Here is a 17,043-nt window from a genome sequence, read left to right on the forward strand (position 1 = left end):
TGCAGACCTCTGCCAATTGCCTGCACTAAATTTTAGTAACATTAACTCCAGCCTCCATTAAACTTTTAGATCAGGAATCAGCAAACTACCACCCCCTCTTGGCCAATCAGTCTGCTGTTTTTGTAAAGAAAGGTTGTTGGAGCATGGACAAGACCATTTCTTTACACATTGCCTGTGGCTGCTCTTAAACTATAAAGGGAGTTGATTGATTGCAACAGAGACTGTATGGCCCACAAAGCCTGAAATATTTGCTATCTGACCTTTATAGAGAAAGTTTACAGAGCCCCGTTAGCATCTTTTTTTTTTTCTTGAGATGGAGTCTTGCCCTGTCGCCCAGGCTGGAGTGCATTGGTGCGATCTTGGCTCACTGCAACCTCTGCCTCCCGGGTTCAAGTGATTCTCCTGCTTCAGCCTCCTGAGTAGCGGGGACTACAGGCATGTGCCACCATGCCTGGCTAATTTTTGTATTTTTAGTAGAGATGGGGTTTTGCCATGTTGGCCAGGCTGGTCTCAAACTCCTGACCTCAGGTGTTCCACCTGCCTCGGCCTCCCAAAGTGTTGGTATTACAGGCTTGAGCCACCACCCCTGGCCCCTGCTAGCATTTTGATTGCAACCTCATGAAAGGCTGTGAGTTAGAATCATTTAGCTAAGCCACTGTCAAATTGCTGACCTACAGAAACTGTGTGAAATAATAAATGTTTATGTTGTTTTGAAGTAATTTGTTGTGCAACAATAGATAACAAATACATTGACCTTATATAATTTTGGGAGCTGGCTAGGCAGTCTATGTGAGTCTATATTGTTTTTGTACCTGGTGCTGGAGCCTGAAATCTACAGGGCAGGTAGTTGGAAAAGGAAGATGGATGTGAATTGAAACCTGTAGCCCACAGGGAAGGAATTGAGTGTGCATTGGTCTCTCACCTCTTCCAAACCTGCAACCTTGGTGGTGAGAGTGTCCCATAGCAGGTATCAGTGCCCTTTGCCAGGGAGCTAACCATGCACCTGGCTCAGAGGTTGCAGAAGCTGAAGAAGGATCCAGTAGGAGCTGGATACTGGTGGCCCAGCTGCTGCCCCACCAACTAGATGAGCCAATGTGCCTGAGCTGCCACAGCACCTTGTTCCCTGACACGACCTTTTGAGCACAAAAAGATGGCCGCAAATTCACTTCTGCCTTGGAAATCTCTAGCAAACTGTCTCTTCTTGCCCATGCTAACATGAAATTAGGAAGGGAAGGGAATCTAGTTCTAGCTTATCTATCCACCACTCTTTCATATACTTAAAGGGTGAAGCACTTTTATTTAATTAGCATCATTATTAAGTGATTTATCCTTCTGCCATCCTCACCAAAAATTATAAATTACTACCAATAGGTTTGACCCAGTCTGCAGTTCTTCAAGGGCTTCAAAGAGCGTAAGACACAGTCCATCTCCTCAGTGGCTCTAACATGACCATGCAAGGGCCTTATGTGTTAAGAGAATGAAACGTTTTCAGTATGGCTAGGCTGCTTCTATGCTTACAGAACGAAGAAAAAAACAATAGAGGCAACTGTGTGCCAAGACTTTTGGTCCAAATCCTGCAGAACCCCAGGTATCTAAGCAAAGATCATAGGATCTGAGTTGCACGAGGTAATGGAATATTACAGCAATGACTTTTAAATAGTTCATGCCTTCCTTTATCCACACACTAGGATAGTCTCCTCCTTCATGGACTCTGACCTTGGGCACGTAACAGCTATGCCCAATGGGACAAGAGCAAACGTAACACAACTAGATTTGAAAAGTGCTTGTGAATTAGCTTTTTATACTGTTATGAAAGTATTCCCAGACTATAATGTTAAGTAAGCAACAGTAAATGAACAAGGTGAAGATAAGTATGCACAGTACACTGCCAACTATGAAACAATGACAGCAAATACTATATTAATTCATATACGCATACACATGTTGGAAAAGATGCACAAGTAAATTTAAAAATTCAAATATTTCTCATATCATCCCTTCTGGCACCTCACATTCTCTTTTTAAAAGTATACCTTTTGGAAGTTTTTAGTGAGAGTAAGCTGAAAACTTTCTGGGTTATCTGAGGATGTCTTTGTTTCATTCCCATTCTTAAAAGATGATCTAGCTGGTTATATGTTTTAGATTAGCAATTCTTTTCTTTCAGAACTTTGAGGATATTATTCTATTGTGTTTTGGATTCTTATTATTACTGTTGAGAAGTCAGTTGTCAAACTATCTGTTTTTTTTTGTAAGTAACTTGTTTTTTTCTCTCTGAATATTTAAGTATTCAGAGTCTTCTTTGGTGTTCTGCAGTTCTCCTATGAAATGTCTGCATAGAGATTTCTCCAATTTGTCTTAGCTAAGAATTATTGTGCTTTCTGAACCTAGGGATTTCTATTTTTCATCAATTTTGAAAGTCTTGGTCATTACTCATTCAAATAAATACCTGTCTCACATGTCTGTTCAGTTAATAACTTTTTACCTTAATAACTCTTCAAAAAGCATACCTCTTTCAATTATTCTTTCCTTTCCCAGCTAATGTCTCCCTTGCCCAATGTCATACTATTGTGATTTTCTTTTCTTTCCTCCCTCCCTCTCTCCCTTCTCTCCTTCCTTTCTTACCTCCTTCTTTCCTTTTTCCTCCTTCACTCCCTCCCTTTCTTTCTTTGTTAATTTGCTCCTTTAAAGTAGGCATGTCTTTATTTTAATAATGTATTCTTTGCCTTTTTAACCATTTACTTATTGTAACCAGACCAGAATTAACACAGGATTCTGCATCAGTACAGTACTTGATTACTTGTGTTCTGCCTGAAAGACCATCTTAGGTTTTTTAAAATAACCAAATTACTTATAAAAACAATTACATTATTTCTTCTCTCTTTATCTCTTTTTGCCTGTATACAATAAAGGCTCTTGATATCTGAGTTTAAATTCATTCCAGAATTTAACTACCTGTGGAGTGAAAATTATCTCTTACTTTCCCTTCTTTCTGTCAGGTTTTAAGTAATCAAATGCAGAAATTCTCCATGGTCATATTTAAGCTTATGGGAAATAAGGGATTATTTAACAAATGTCTTAGAATGAGACATAGTGTCTTCAGAGACCCCATCCACTCCTTTCTTAGAGTACCTTGAGTGCCACAGTTTTCGTAAATCCTACTCTTCCCACTTAGAGAGGGTCTCCGGAGGTAGTATAGTTAGTGGGTCTCTCAAGACAGAGTTCCCAGCTATAAATCCTGGCTTCACTTTCCAAGGGGAAAACAGGCAAAATCATCTTACTGTGCCTCTGTAAGGTGGAGATCATCTCAGTACATAGGGTTGTGGTGAGGATTAAATAAATTAATAAAGGTATAATGGTTATGACTATAGCTACTACAAAACAGATATTCAGTGTATGTCAGCAATGATTTCTCTTATTCAAATAAATGCAAATTGTAGGTGCATTGCTTCAAAAGTGATATTTGTTTCTGTATTATCTATGCAAGTCATTTTTACTTCATGCCTCACAATTTCACGTTAATGACTTCTCATATAGAAGATGATATAGTTTGGATGTTTTGTCCTTTCCAAATCTTATGTTGAAATGTGACCTCTAATTTTGAGGTGGGCCTAGTGGGAGGTGTCTGGGTCATGGGGACGGATCCCTCATGAATGGTTTGGTGTGCTCTCCCTAAGGTAGTTAGTTCACATGAGATCTGGTTGTTTAAAAGAACCTGGTATCTCCTCTCTCTCTCTTGCTTCCTCTCTCTTTTGCTCCCTCTCTTGCCATGTGACACACTGGCTCCCCCTTTTGACCTCTGCCATGAGCAGAAGATTCCTGAGGCCCTCACCAAAAGCAGATGCCAGTCCCCTGAAATATTTTCAGGAGAGGAATCAAAGAAGGCTGTGGAGCAACTAGTTGCTAGAGAGATTTAATGACTAAATGGGAGCCAAGTGCTAATAGTCAAGACAATGGAAAAAAGGACTTGTAGGCCTTTCAGAGATCTTTGAGGAAGCCCCTCCCATCACAGGCCCAGAGGCCTAGGATTAAAGAATGGTTTCAGTGGCCAGACCCAGGGTCCCACTGTCTTGCACAGCCTTGGGACACTGCTCCCTGCACCTCAGCAGCTCCAGCTCCAGCCCCAGCCCCGGGTCAAAAGGACCCAGGTGTAGTTTGGGCTACCACTCTGGAGGGCACAAGCCATAAACCTTGGCAGCTTCTACATCCTGTTGAGCCTGCAGGCATTCAGAGTACAAGAGTGAAGAGGTTTGGCTGCCTCCACCTAGATTTCAGAGGATCCATGAGAAAGCCTGGATGCCCAGATAGAAGCCTGTTGCAGGAGTGGAGCCCTCACAGAGCACCTCTACTAGGGCAGTGTGGAGGGGAAATTTGGGGTTGGAGGCCCCACACAGACTTCCCACTGGGATACTGTCTAGTAGAGCTGTGGGAAAGAGGCCACCGCCCTCCAGACCCAAGAATGGTAGAGCCACTGGCAGCTTGCACCCTGAACTTGGAAAAGATGCAGGCACTCAATTCCAACCAGTGAGAGTAGCCATGGGGGCTGCACCCTGTAAAGCCAAAGGGGTAGAGCTAAGGAGCCCATGCCCCATACCAGTGTGCCCAGAATGCAGGACATGGAGTCAAATGAGTCTTTTTTTTATAAATTACCCAGTCTCAGGTATTCGTTTACAGCAATGGAAAAGGACTAACACAGAAGGTGTTTTTAAGTATATTTACATTTTGTGACCATTTTTGTGTTTGTGTTTTTGCACCTGTGACTCACAAGTATGGGTGAGGAGTGCCATAAGAATCCACATAAACTGGCTGTTTTGGACTGGAATCAGCATTCCTTTGCAATTTTGTTCAGATTATAAAATAATAACGGAGTTGATTCTTAGTTACAAGTGTGAAAAACTTGCTGCAATTAAGAAATTATTCATGTATAAATATTTTTTAGAGTTGGAAAGGACTTTATACAATGCTTAAAGGGGTTTTAGGATAGTCATAAGTGAAGAAAGGGCAACTCTCACTTATACGCATATATATTATCATTGTCTTCTTTGTTCTTTGAGTTCTAAAGTTCTTTAAAGCTAAAGATATATAAGATATTCCTATCTCTATATAAGGTTTTTCTACCTATTCAATGATTCAATAAGTACAATTGTTTATTAGATTCTTGCCTGATTTAAATGTTTTATGGGAAATAAAGAAGGAATAAAGAATAAGCATTTGTGACTTGCAATTTTAGCTTACAAAATACTAATGAACAGACTGTTGACCTAGTTTACCTGAGAAAACATTCTGGGACAGTTTGCATGGAGTTGTGATTTTATGTCTTTCTACATCTGCATACATAGTTACAATCATGGGGAAAGTATCTGCTGTACCATGTGGCAGAGAGTGCATTCTCTTCCAAGAATACCCAAACCATTCTACTCAAACCTTTCTTGCTCACCATATTCCATAATATCTTCAATATAGTATGAGGTTTTATAATTTCTAAAGTACTTCAATACACCTCATTTAGTTCTGATAAAATCCTCTTGAATAATAATAATTATTATTTTTATTTCCAACTTTTATTTTAGATTCAGGGACACATGTGCAGTATGTGCAGCTTTGTTACATAGGCAAATGTGTGCCATGGTGGTTTGCTGCACAGATCATCCCAACACCCAGGTATTGAGCCCAGCATCCATTAGCTATTCTTCCTGATCCTCTCCCTCCTCCCAACCCCCACCCTCTGACAAGCCCCAGTGTGTGTTGTTCCCCTCAGTGTGTCCCTGTATTTTCATTATTCAGCTCCCACTTATAAGTGAGAACATGCATTGTTTTGTTATGATTCTTAGCTTCTTTGCATTGGGCTACAACATGATCTTTAGCTCAGTGAAGTTCGTTTTCTCCACATTCTGAAGCCTACTTCTGTCATTGCAGCCATCTCAGCCTCCGCCCAGCTCTGAACCCTTGCTGGAGAGGTGTTGCGGTCATTTGAAGGAAGGATGGCACTCTGGCTTTTTGAGTTTTCAGCGTTTTTGCACTGATTCTTTCTCACCTTTGTGGGCTTATCTACCTTCAATCTTTGAGGTTGCTGACCTTTGGATGGGTTTTTTGTGTGTGTGGTTTTTATTGTTGTTGCTTTTGGTTTGTTTTTCTTTTAACTGTCTGGCCACTCTTGCATAGGGCTGCTGCAGTTTGCTGAGGGTGCGCTTCAGACCCTAGTCACCTTGGTTTTTCTCATACCTGGAGGTATCACCAGTGAAGGCTGTGAAACAGCAAAGATGACAGCCTGCCCCTTCCTCTGAAAGCTCTATCCCAGGATGGTAATGACCTGTTGCCAGCCTGAATGTGTTGGTAGGATGGGGCTGGAGACCCTGGTTGGTAGGTCTCGCCTTTCAGGAGGAATGGGATCAGGAACCAACTTAGGGAATCAATCTGGCTGCATTTTGGTAGAGCAAGTGTGCTGTGTTGGGGATCTCTTCAGTCCCCAGTTTGGCATCTCCAAGACCTGCAAGGCTGGACCGGCTGGGATGCCCAAACGGTGAAGATGGTGGCCTGCTCCCCCACAACCCCACACTGGCACTCCGTCCCAGGGAGAAATTAGAACTCTGTCGGCCATAGAACATGGCGGGGCGTGGTCGGCGGCCTCAGCTGGGAGGATCCACCCAGCCAGGAGGAATGGATCTGGGTCCTGTTTAAAGAAGCAGTCTGGCCATGCTGTGCTGGGGACAAAACAGCCGAGCTGTGCTGGGGAACCACCTCTGCCCCACTCGGCTTGGACTCTCCAAAGCCTGCAGGCTGGAATGGTTGATTTGCCCAAACTGCAAAGATGGTGGTCTGCACCTCCCTATGGGCACTCTGTCACAGGGTGAAATCAAAACTCTGTCCATAGAATAGGGGCAGGGGTAGCTAGAGGCCCCGGCTGGGAAGACCTGCCCCATCAGGAGGAGTGGATAGGGGTCCTGTTTAAAGAAGCAGTCTGGCCACTTCTGGCGAAGCAGCTGTGCTATGCAGGGGGTGGGGGTGGGGGTAGTGGGGAGGAGGTGGAGGGAGGGTGGAGGGTGGGGGTGGGGATGGGGGATGTTCGGGAGGGGTCTGCAGGCTGGAATGTCTGAGTCAACCAAATGATAGAGGTGGTGGCTTGTCCCTCCCCCTTGGGGGCTCCATCCTGTGTTAGGATGGCTGCACCCTGGTGCTGGTGGCTGGCTGGAGTTCCAAGCCAGTGGATATTTCTCGTGAGGTGCTGTGGAAGTGGGGTTTGCAAACTGATGCTGCTCAGCCCCCTGGATTCAGCCCCCTTCTTGGGGGTATGTACGGACCTCCCGCCTTGCCTGAGTTGCAGTCCCCTTTGTCAGAGATCCCAGGGCTGGAGTCTGTAAACTCCTGGGTCTGTGTGCATGCCTGAGCAGCTGCTCTGCCTAGCCTCCACATAGCTCTGTGTGTCAGACCCAAAGCTGCGGTGGCCTGGGCTCACAAGGGGATCTCCTGATCTAAGGGTTGCAAATACCTGTGGGAGAAGCATTGTTTCCTAGGGTCACACATTCACAGCTTCCCTTGGCTGGAGGTGGGGGTTGCTTGGGAGCTGTTTCCCTGATCAGTTCCAATGCTGGTACCTGAATATTTTGGATGAAAGTGCTGTATTCACTCACCCCTTTCATTCCTCTGTGAGTGTGGTGGACTGCAGCTGCTTCTAATTGGCCACCTTGGCCTATCTCTGAATAGAAATTATTATCTCCTTTGGATAGATGAGGAAACTGAGGTAAAGAGGTTATGTAGCTTGTCCAAAACCACAGAATTAGTAAATAGAATGGCTAGGGATCACCCTCAGCCTTCTTACTCTGACTCCAGGGCTCTGTTTACCTACCGCCTTTCAGCTGTCCTTCCCTCTTTACATTAAGGACAGTTTTATATAGTCCCTGCAGCATCAAACTAGTACCCAATTAATATGGAGGTGTGTGTTCAGGAAGAAAGACAGTGGTGGAGACTGCTGAGGATTCTGGAAGAAATAGGCTTGATGAGAAAGAGCACAGGGAACCTTGAGAGTGGTGAGAACTCTTTATTGATCTTTGTCTTACTGAAATAAATATTGGAATGAAGGAACAAAGCATATGCCTCCTCTATTGATGATATCTCCCATGTCTTCTCAGCTATCCACTGACCACCCCCTCTCTTTCTCTACTCTCACCAATTACTGTTAATTGTCTTCTGGGCATCCAGGTGGGATACCTGATATACCTTCCATAGGTTTCAAAGAAGCCAACGTGGCAGACAAAATCAGTTTTATAAAAACATGCCACGATAGTGATTGAAGAGGGAAAAATTAACCCTAAGGGCACAGAAAGAATGTGCAAAGGCTTAGGACTGTTAGTCTCTATTCATACCATTCCTGGATTAACCGTCCTGAGGATAAACTATCACCAACTCTCTCTTCTACTTCTCACCTTTTTATATGAGTAATCAATGAAATTCAGCCAGGAAACTAGGAGGTACAGCCCCTCCCTCCATACCCCATCCAGGTCCAATACCACATGGGATACCAGGTCCATTCTGACACCCACACAACCTGTGCCTGCATTAGTGTATTTGCAGCCAATAAGTTCCATCCCTGCTTCTTGTCAAGCTCCTCCATGTCCCATCTCCATCATCCATTGTCTCTTCTAGACATACCCTCTACTCTTCAGCTCAGTGTTTTATCTCTGACTCTCCCACTTGAATGATCCACACACCTTTGACCAGGTCTTTTGGAATCATGTTCTATTTTAAGAAGCGCCTGTGTTTCTTCAGTATCTCCATAGAACATTCTTTTCACCCTTCCTATATAATATCATTTCTCTTTCAGCTCTCTCCTGTGGGGAGGGCTTATTCGCCCACACCTACAACATTTCAGGCCTGCTGGTGGTGGTGGAGGGTGAGGTTCTTCATTGCAATGTGACCACAATATTCTCCATCCCTGTTGCCTTGCTGTGTTTTTGGGGCAGGGGGGCTGCTGGGCAGTTACTTACAGAATCCACCGCAGACTTCTGCACCTCATTGATCCACTCCTTCCCACACAAACAACCATCCTGGGATACTTCAACAACTCATCTAGTTTTATGTTCTTTGATCTCAACTCTATTGATCTTTACTTTCTTTCCCTTTCAGTATTCTATTCCTTAGGCATACCCCTCTTTCCACTGGATTGCATCATCATTTGAATTTTCTACTTCAAATTTCATAAACTCCAACACTCCACACACTCTATCAAGCTGCCCTCAGTAAGGTTCCCATCAGCCTCTAAATTTCAAAGGATACCTTTCAATCATTTGCTTACTGGTTACCTCTGCTGAATGTGAATTTCTTTTCCTTTATACCACAGCAGTGGCTTTTCTTCTTTCTCTTGGGCCTTCCCCTACCATTTCTGCTGTGGCCTGATATGGTTTGGCTCTGTGTTCTCACCCAAATCTCATCTCAAATTGTAATCCTCATCATCTCCATGTGTTGAGGGAGGGACCTGGTGGGAGGTGATTGGATCATGGAGGCAGATTCCCCCATGCTGTTCTCATGGTAGTGAGTGAGTTCTCACGAGATCTGATGGTTTTATAAGTGTTTGACAGTTCCTCCTTCATATGCTCTCTCTCTTGCCTGCCACCATGTAAAATTTGCCTGCTTCCCCTTCTGCCATGATTGTAAGTTTCCTGAGGCCTCTGCAGCCATGTAGAAATGTGAGCCAATTAAACTTCTTTCCTTCGTAAATAATCCAGTCTCGGGTATTCTTCATAGCAATGTGAAAACAGACTAATACATGGCCTTTCCTTGGTATTCCTCAGAATTCCACCCGACACCTTCCTCTCTTCTCACACCACACAATCTCTGGCTGCTCTTCTCTGCTCCCATGGTTCTAATATACACATGGACACTGATGAGAAAGAGCGCATGGTGACTCTCGAGTATCTTTAACTCAAATAGAGCTTTCCTGTGGACACCAGACTCACTCACTCTACTGCTAGGTCGCCATCTCTCCAGGGATGTTTCACAGCCACTCAAGCTAAGTATATCCTGAACTACATTTATCATGTTCCCCACAAACTCACTTTTCCCCTACATCCCTTATCTCATTTGTTGGCAAATACTCAGACCATAGGACTTAAAACCTAGAAATCATTGTTTCTCTTCCTTTCTCCTTCTTCTCACTCTTATAAACAAGAAATCACAAAAGCCATAATGTTTTACTTATATATTTCTCTATTATTTCTTCGTCTCTTCTTTTCCTTCTTATGGATTCTCTACACTGTTCTCTTTACTCCCCTGTGCCCCCAACTCCAACCTAAGTGTTTCCTGTGCTTTTCCTCTTTTACATAGCAAGCTGTTCAGTTTTATTCCGTTGCTGTCTTCTACGCAACAACTGCATGTTTCGGTTGGCTCCAGCTGACCAAACAGATAGAAGACTGAACAAGACTGAACAAATCTGAACAAAACTGAACAGCAGCTAACTGAACAGCAGCTGAACAAAACTGAACAGCAGGTTAAGTCAAAGAGGAAAAGCTGAGCTCTTGCTCTTAATTACTTCAGCATTCACTATCCCCAGAGACCAGGATCTACCCTGAAGCCTTGGATTTGTTTCATCATAGCTTGTTCATTCCTACTAAGTTCAGGAATCTTACCCAGGAAGGGGCCTAGTTTCCTTTAATCTGGGTTTCTATGATGAAATTTTATGTGTATTTTTTAGATCATAGGTTTGATATTAGCCCAGATGCTTACAGATATTTGTTTACATTATAATACTTATATATTATACAGGAAATAATAAATACTATGTAGAATAAGGAAAAAAATAAATGCAGTAATAAATATTTAATATAACCAAAGAAATTTGGTCCTTTCTTTAAAAACAAAATTAAATAGAAACCCAACCATGTCAAAAAACCAAGAAACAGATGACTATTTTGGGTGAAGTACAATACTATTGCCTCATCTTCACGGACCGCCAACGGGGTTCTCAGAGGGCAGTTTGATAGCTGACCTGGTGAAAAGGGTGCTAAGGCAGAAGGCAAGACTTTTAGTCTTATCTCTGCAACTTAACTCTACGTTATCCCACTGCCTGACCTACGAAGTGTACATAATACTGCTTTCCCCATCTGCATCATAGAGTATTGCAGGAATTTAAAATCATACTTGTACAAGCACTTTACAAAAAAAAACTAGGTAAATATAAGGCTGAAAGTAACGACTCATTAATTAGAAACATAGATCACAGATACGAAGACTTGTTTTCTGTATGCCACCTTTAGAGAAATGGGAAAACAAGCAAATAAATTAGTTTTTATACATTTGGTGATTAAAGGAACTTCAAGAGTTAAGAATACATGACCCAGGTAGAATTGTATGCAAAAACTTTATCTGGGTATATGATTTGGCAAGAACAGGATTAATGCGTTATCAGATCACTTAAAGACTTTATGGCCATGAAAAGGTCGCTCTCTTTCTCCTTCTTCCCATACCTTAGAGCCTTTGGGTTTGAAGGCATCCTCTGCTTCTAGTCTATACTCCCATAACTGCCTGTAAAATACTCACATGGATACTGTCACCCTATTCTTCCTGTAAACCATGCAAACTTGTCACAGAGTAGCTTTAATATACCATACTCATTAAGGTAGGAAAACGACTAAAACAGTGTAGAAATATGTAAAACAGCAAGCATTTAAACAGATGCTTTTCTGCTAAATCTTCATTTAGCTAGAAAGTATAAAAACCAAAGCAATTCATCACCCAAGTAGTTTCTTTCAACCATTTTATTAATTTGACCCATGATGTTTCCTGCCCCTCACTCTCACGAGGAATCCTTCCTTCCCAGGTGATACAGCTAAACGTTTTGGGACTTGGCCTGACCCTCACCTGAGTCTACAAATGTGTGAAATAGAAGCTTGAGAACTGATCTCAGCATCCTGTTGATTTCATAAATGAATATGCCCAGCTGGGTTGTTGATTGTCTTTCCTTTCAAAGGGTAAAATTTTATCTGCTTTTTAATGCCAGGCAATCAATGGGATATGCTTAAACTGAAATTCTTCGGGGTGAAATCTCAACAGATAATGCAATGCTGTTTGGCTTCTCCTCATCTTTGTGCAGGAGAAAGTGGGCCATCATTTTGTGAAGGAAATGTAATGGGGAATAAGTCTATATTTCCACTTCGGTGTTTGCCTAGAGCTTGCTATGCCATTATACATAAAATTTTATGAAAAGGGCTGAAACCTGAACTTTCTGGGCCTCTTGAGTGGCCATTCTATTCCTCAGCGTGCTTTAGACTCTATCTTCTCTCTGTCCAGCATTATAATACTAAAGTCTGAGGTCTAGAAATAGCTTGATTAAGCAGTGTGCTCATTTGGAACCTTCGGATCTTTGATAAAAATTTCGTCTGTGGTAAGGAGAATGAAGCCTCTTTATTCTGATTGCTGTATTTTTCCTCCTACATTAGATCTTACTGAGGAAAGGACACACAATCTGTATGACATATCTCATAGATCTCTGAAGCAATTTTTGCCAAATTACTTCCCCCCCTACTCATTCCCAGCCCACAGCTGCACAGCTGTATGTGATTTGTTGAGATTCTCAACAAGGAGTAAGTTCCAGGAATGAAAGAATGGAACAGTCTGTTTTGAAGTGTAAAATTTAAGCCTTTGCTGGAGAAGACCCAAGGGAGACAGAGAGATAGAGATAGAGAGAGAGAGAGAGAGAGACAAGAGAATTTCTAGGAATTAATCATAATGAATATCATTTCAGTACATTTCCTTGGAATCTGGAACTAACATTTCCACATGTGCATGAGAGGAAGTGTGATTACTTATAAATTTATATTAGATGTGACAATTAGCTTAAACTTCTCTTGTGTTACTAAGAGAAGAGGAGGGAGCGTGATGCTGTGAAAGGGAACGGTGGACCAAAGTGATAGGTTCAAGTCAGATCCTTCTAGCAATTCAAGCATGAGCAAGTCCCTTAAAATAAATTGTGATTGATTCATTGATTCATTCAGTTATACATATCCAGTTTGCATCAGCACTGTGCTATAAGCCTGATTTCTCATCTCTAATAAGGGACAGTAATATGACAAACAAATGAGATAATAAATGTGACAACTCTATTGAATACCATTTATTTTGAGTCATACAGTGAAAATGAAATTGAGTCAAATAAAATACTTTCAATAAAAATGGACTATTGTAATGTAGTGTCATCAAATGATGTCATTTTATTTATAAGAAAATATTAATAGAATACATTTTTTAAAACATTGCTTTCTGAGATGATAATTCCTTCTTTAAAGGTTGGACATATTTGACATATTTATAGTAGCGCAATTCACTTTGGTGATCCTGGAAACTGTTTTTTGAAGTTATGTTAATTCAGCTTTTTTACTCCAGTGATAGATATACAATCAGAGCCAATCTTGGAGAACATGAAAAATGTATATCTATTATTGGAATTGTTATTTGACTAAAAGGATAACTACGTAATCCCAGAATATTTGAAAACTTAATTCAGGGGTTTCAATTGAAGCTTATTAGGTTTTACAAGGGGTCTTCAAAGATTCATGAATAATGCATATTGTGAAAAAACTATGCATGGATTTCAAATTTTTTTTGCACCAAAACAAACGTATACCAATTTATTATGACATGTCTGAGCAGGATCTAGTTTAAGGCACTAAGAAGGATAAGACATCAGTTTGAAAAGATCCTCTATCAGAGCAACATGAATTCTGCTAAAATTTAAGAACAAGCATCAAATTTATGGTAAAGCTTGGGTGGAAGAATGGTGAAATCATTGATGCTTTATGAAAAGTTTATGGGACAATGCCTCAAAAGATAAAAATGGATGACTCACTTTAAGAAGGGGTGAGATGGCTGGGTGCGGTGTCTCACACCTGTAATCTCGGCACTTTGGGAGGCTGAGGCGGGTGGATCACCTGAGGTCAGGAGCTTGAAACCAGCCTTGCCAACATGGTGAAACTCTGTCTCTACTAAAAATATAAAAATTAGCTGAGCATGGTGATGGAAGCCAGTAATCCCAGCTACTTGGGAGGCTGAGGCAGGAGAATCGCTTGAACCCAGGAGGTGGAGGTTGCAGTGAGTGGAGATCGTGCCATTGCGCTTGAGCCTGGGCTACAAGAGGGCAACTCTGTCTCAAAAAAGGATGAATTCATGTCCTTTGCAGGGACATGGATGAGGCTGGAAACCATCATTCTCAGCAAACTAACACAGGAACAGAAAACCAAACACTGCATGTTCTCGCTCATAAGTAGGAGTTGAACAGTGAGAACACATGGACATAGGGAGGGGAACATCACACACTGGAGCCTGTTAGGGGGATGAGGGACTAGGGGAGGGATAGCATTAGGAGAAATACCTAATATAGATGATGGGTTGTTGGGTGCAGCAAACCACCATGGCGTGTGTATACCTATGTAACAAACCTGCACATTCTGCACATGTATCCCAGAACTTATAGTAAAAATAAACAAACAAACAAACAAATAAATAAATAAATAAATAAAAAAGAAGGGGTGAGATGATGTTGAAAATGAAACCCACAGCGGCCGGCCATTTACATCAACGTGTGAGGAAAAAATTCATCTCATTTGTGCTCTAACTGAAAAGGACTGAGGTTTAATAGCACAAAAAATAGCCAACACTATAGACATCTCAATTGATTCAGCTTACAACATTTTGCCTGAAAATTTAAAGTTGAGCAAACTTTCCACTCGATGGGTGCCAAAACTGATGCATCCAGATCAGCTGCAGACAAGGGTAGAGCTTTCAATGAAAATTTTCAACAAGTGAGATCATGGTCCTGAAGCATTTTTTTTTCCCAAAGAATTGTAACAGGAAATGGAACATGGCTTCACCAGTGTAATCCTCAAGACAAAGCGCAGTCAGAGCCATGACTACCAAAAGATGGAAGTGGTTCAGTTAAAGCCAAAGTGCATCAATCCATCAAGAGCAGAGGTCATGGCAACAGTTTTTTGAGATGCTCAAGGCATTTTGTTTGTTGACTTTCTGGAGGGCCAAAAAATGATAACATGTGCTTATGATAAGAGTGTTTCGAGAAAGCCAAAGCTTTAGCAGAAGAATGCCTGGAAAAGCTTTACCACAGAATCCTTCTCCACCATGACAATGTCCTGCTCATTCCTCTCATCAAACAAGGACACTTTTGCTAGAGTTTTGATGGGAAATCAGTGGGCATCCACCTACAGTCCCGATTTGGCTTCTTCTGATTTTTTCTTTCCAAACCTTAAAAAACCTGTGAGGGGCATCCATTTATTCAGTTAATAATATAAAAAAGACTTCATTGACATGGTTAAATCCCCAGGCCCCTTGATTCTTTATGGTTGAACTAAATGGCTGGTATCGTTGCTTACAAAAGCATTTTGAACTTGATGGAGCTTATGTGGAAAAATGCAATTTATATATTTTTCTTTCATGTTTTAATCTAATTTTTCCATGAACTTTTTGAAGTCCTCTCAAATAGGGGCAACAGCAGGGGCAACCTTTTGGGAGAAAAAAAATTCCAGAACATACTCTGTACTTCTCCTCTACTCTTGAACTGGGATTGGCATCATATTAGGTCCCATAATGGGATGGAGGTGTGCACTGACTTAATAAGTACATCAGACACAATTAGGAGTCCTTTGATCATTTAGGGAGATAGTAAAATGTCATATTTTTGTTTGACTTTATTATTTCTTTTGTTGAACAGGAATCATCCAATGATTCCTTGTTAAATAGTATCTGCTTTGTTATATACAGGATAAAAATATGCTTAAAATTACCACCGTTGCAATTTTGGTAATTCTGAAAAATAAGGCTCCAGATAGTCACTTGAAACTACCCCAGCAAGCTAGCGTAAGTGCCAGCAAGCCTGGTCCGGGGATACCAGAATGTCAGGACAGGCTTGCAGGAAATGGCGCTGGCACCTGCCTCCATGCACCTGTGTTCTTTCACAGACCCAGCAGAGCAGCAGTGGTGACAGCTCCATGGCAGGTGAGGAACTGGGTCAGAGGAAAAGTTTTGCATGTTTTGAGAGGACAGCACTGAGGTTGCTCAGCTTCGTCTTCTCTCTCACAGCAAGTTGTAGGTCATAGAGTGGTTTGCAAAGTGCTCTTCTGTCGACTATTTCTTTTCCTTCTTCACAGCAACCCAACAACACACATCCATCACTCAGGTTTTATTAACTTTTACAGAGGAATACATTTGGCTTCTGATGATGTGATAGCTAAACATCACACAGCAATAAATGGAAAGAGAAGGACTTGCAGCCAGTCTCCTGAACCCTAAATCCCACAGTTCATTGGCTGCCCAATTGCCTCTCCTTCAACAAAATCACATGTGGGAAGTGAAAGAAGGAAGTGACTCCATCCTCTTAGACGGCAGCTCAGAGTTTTAGAGGAGAAGCAGGAGCTTTTAGGAGGAGAGGAAGCAAGTGGCCACCTACAAATTTACCACAGTGGACAACTAGTTACCGATGGTGGGTGGTTTGGTTTTGATAACAATGGATTGGAATGGTATTGACACACCTCTGGAATAATCCACATTCTAACAAACCTCTGTTGTTTCAGGGGCACTTTCATTCTAATCAGAGCTAAGCATCCTTTGGAGTATTCAAAAGGAGTGACAAGATACTAAAGACTTGGAGCTGAACAAATTAACCATGTGAGCATTTTTATGAAGATCAAAGCAATAGAAATGTCCTCCTCCTCATACTGCATCGTTTTAGAGCATGTGAGGATGCTTGTCAATGTTTCTAAGCTTTGTGGTGGGAGGTGTAAAAGCAATGTACAGACAACTAGAAATTGTGAATAGGACAGAATAAAAGAACACATTATAATGAACATGTTGACAGGAAGATGTATCAGACAACATAATACATCTTTTAATATCACATTTCTACAGTCTTCATTATGTGTGCTTATATTTTCTGTTCCTTTAGCTCAAGAATTGGCAGAAATTATTTTGTCTCAAAATATATAACGTGCAATCACAGCTTTCCATCTAGTGCATTGTGCTAAACATCCCAAGGGGCCCAAGCAATATATTCAA

This window comes from Nomascus leucogenys, chromosome 9 (assembly GCF_006542625.1).
Source record: "Nomascus leucogenys isolate Asia chromosome 9, Asia_NLE_v1, whole genome shotgun sequence".
NCBI lineage: Eukaryota > Metazoa > Chordata > Mammalia > Primates > Hylobatidae > Nomascus > Nomascus leucogenys.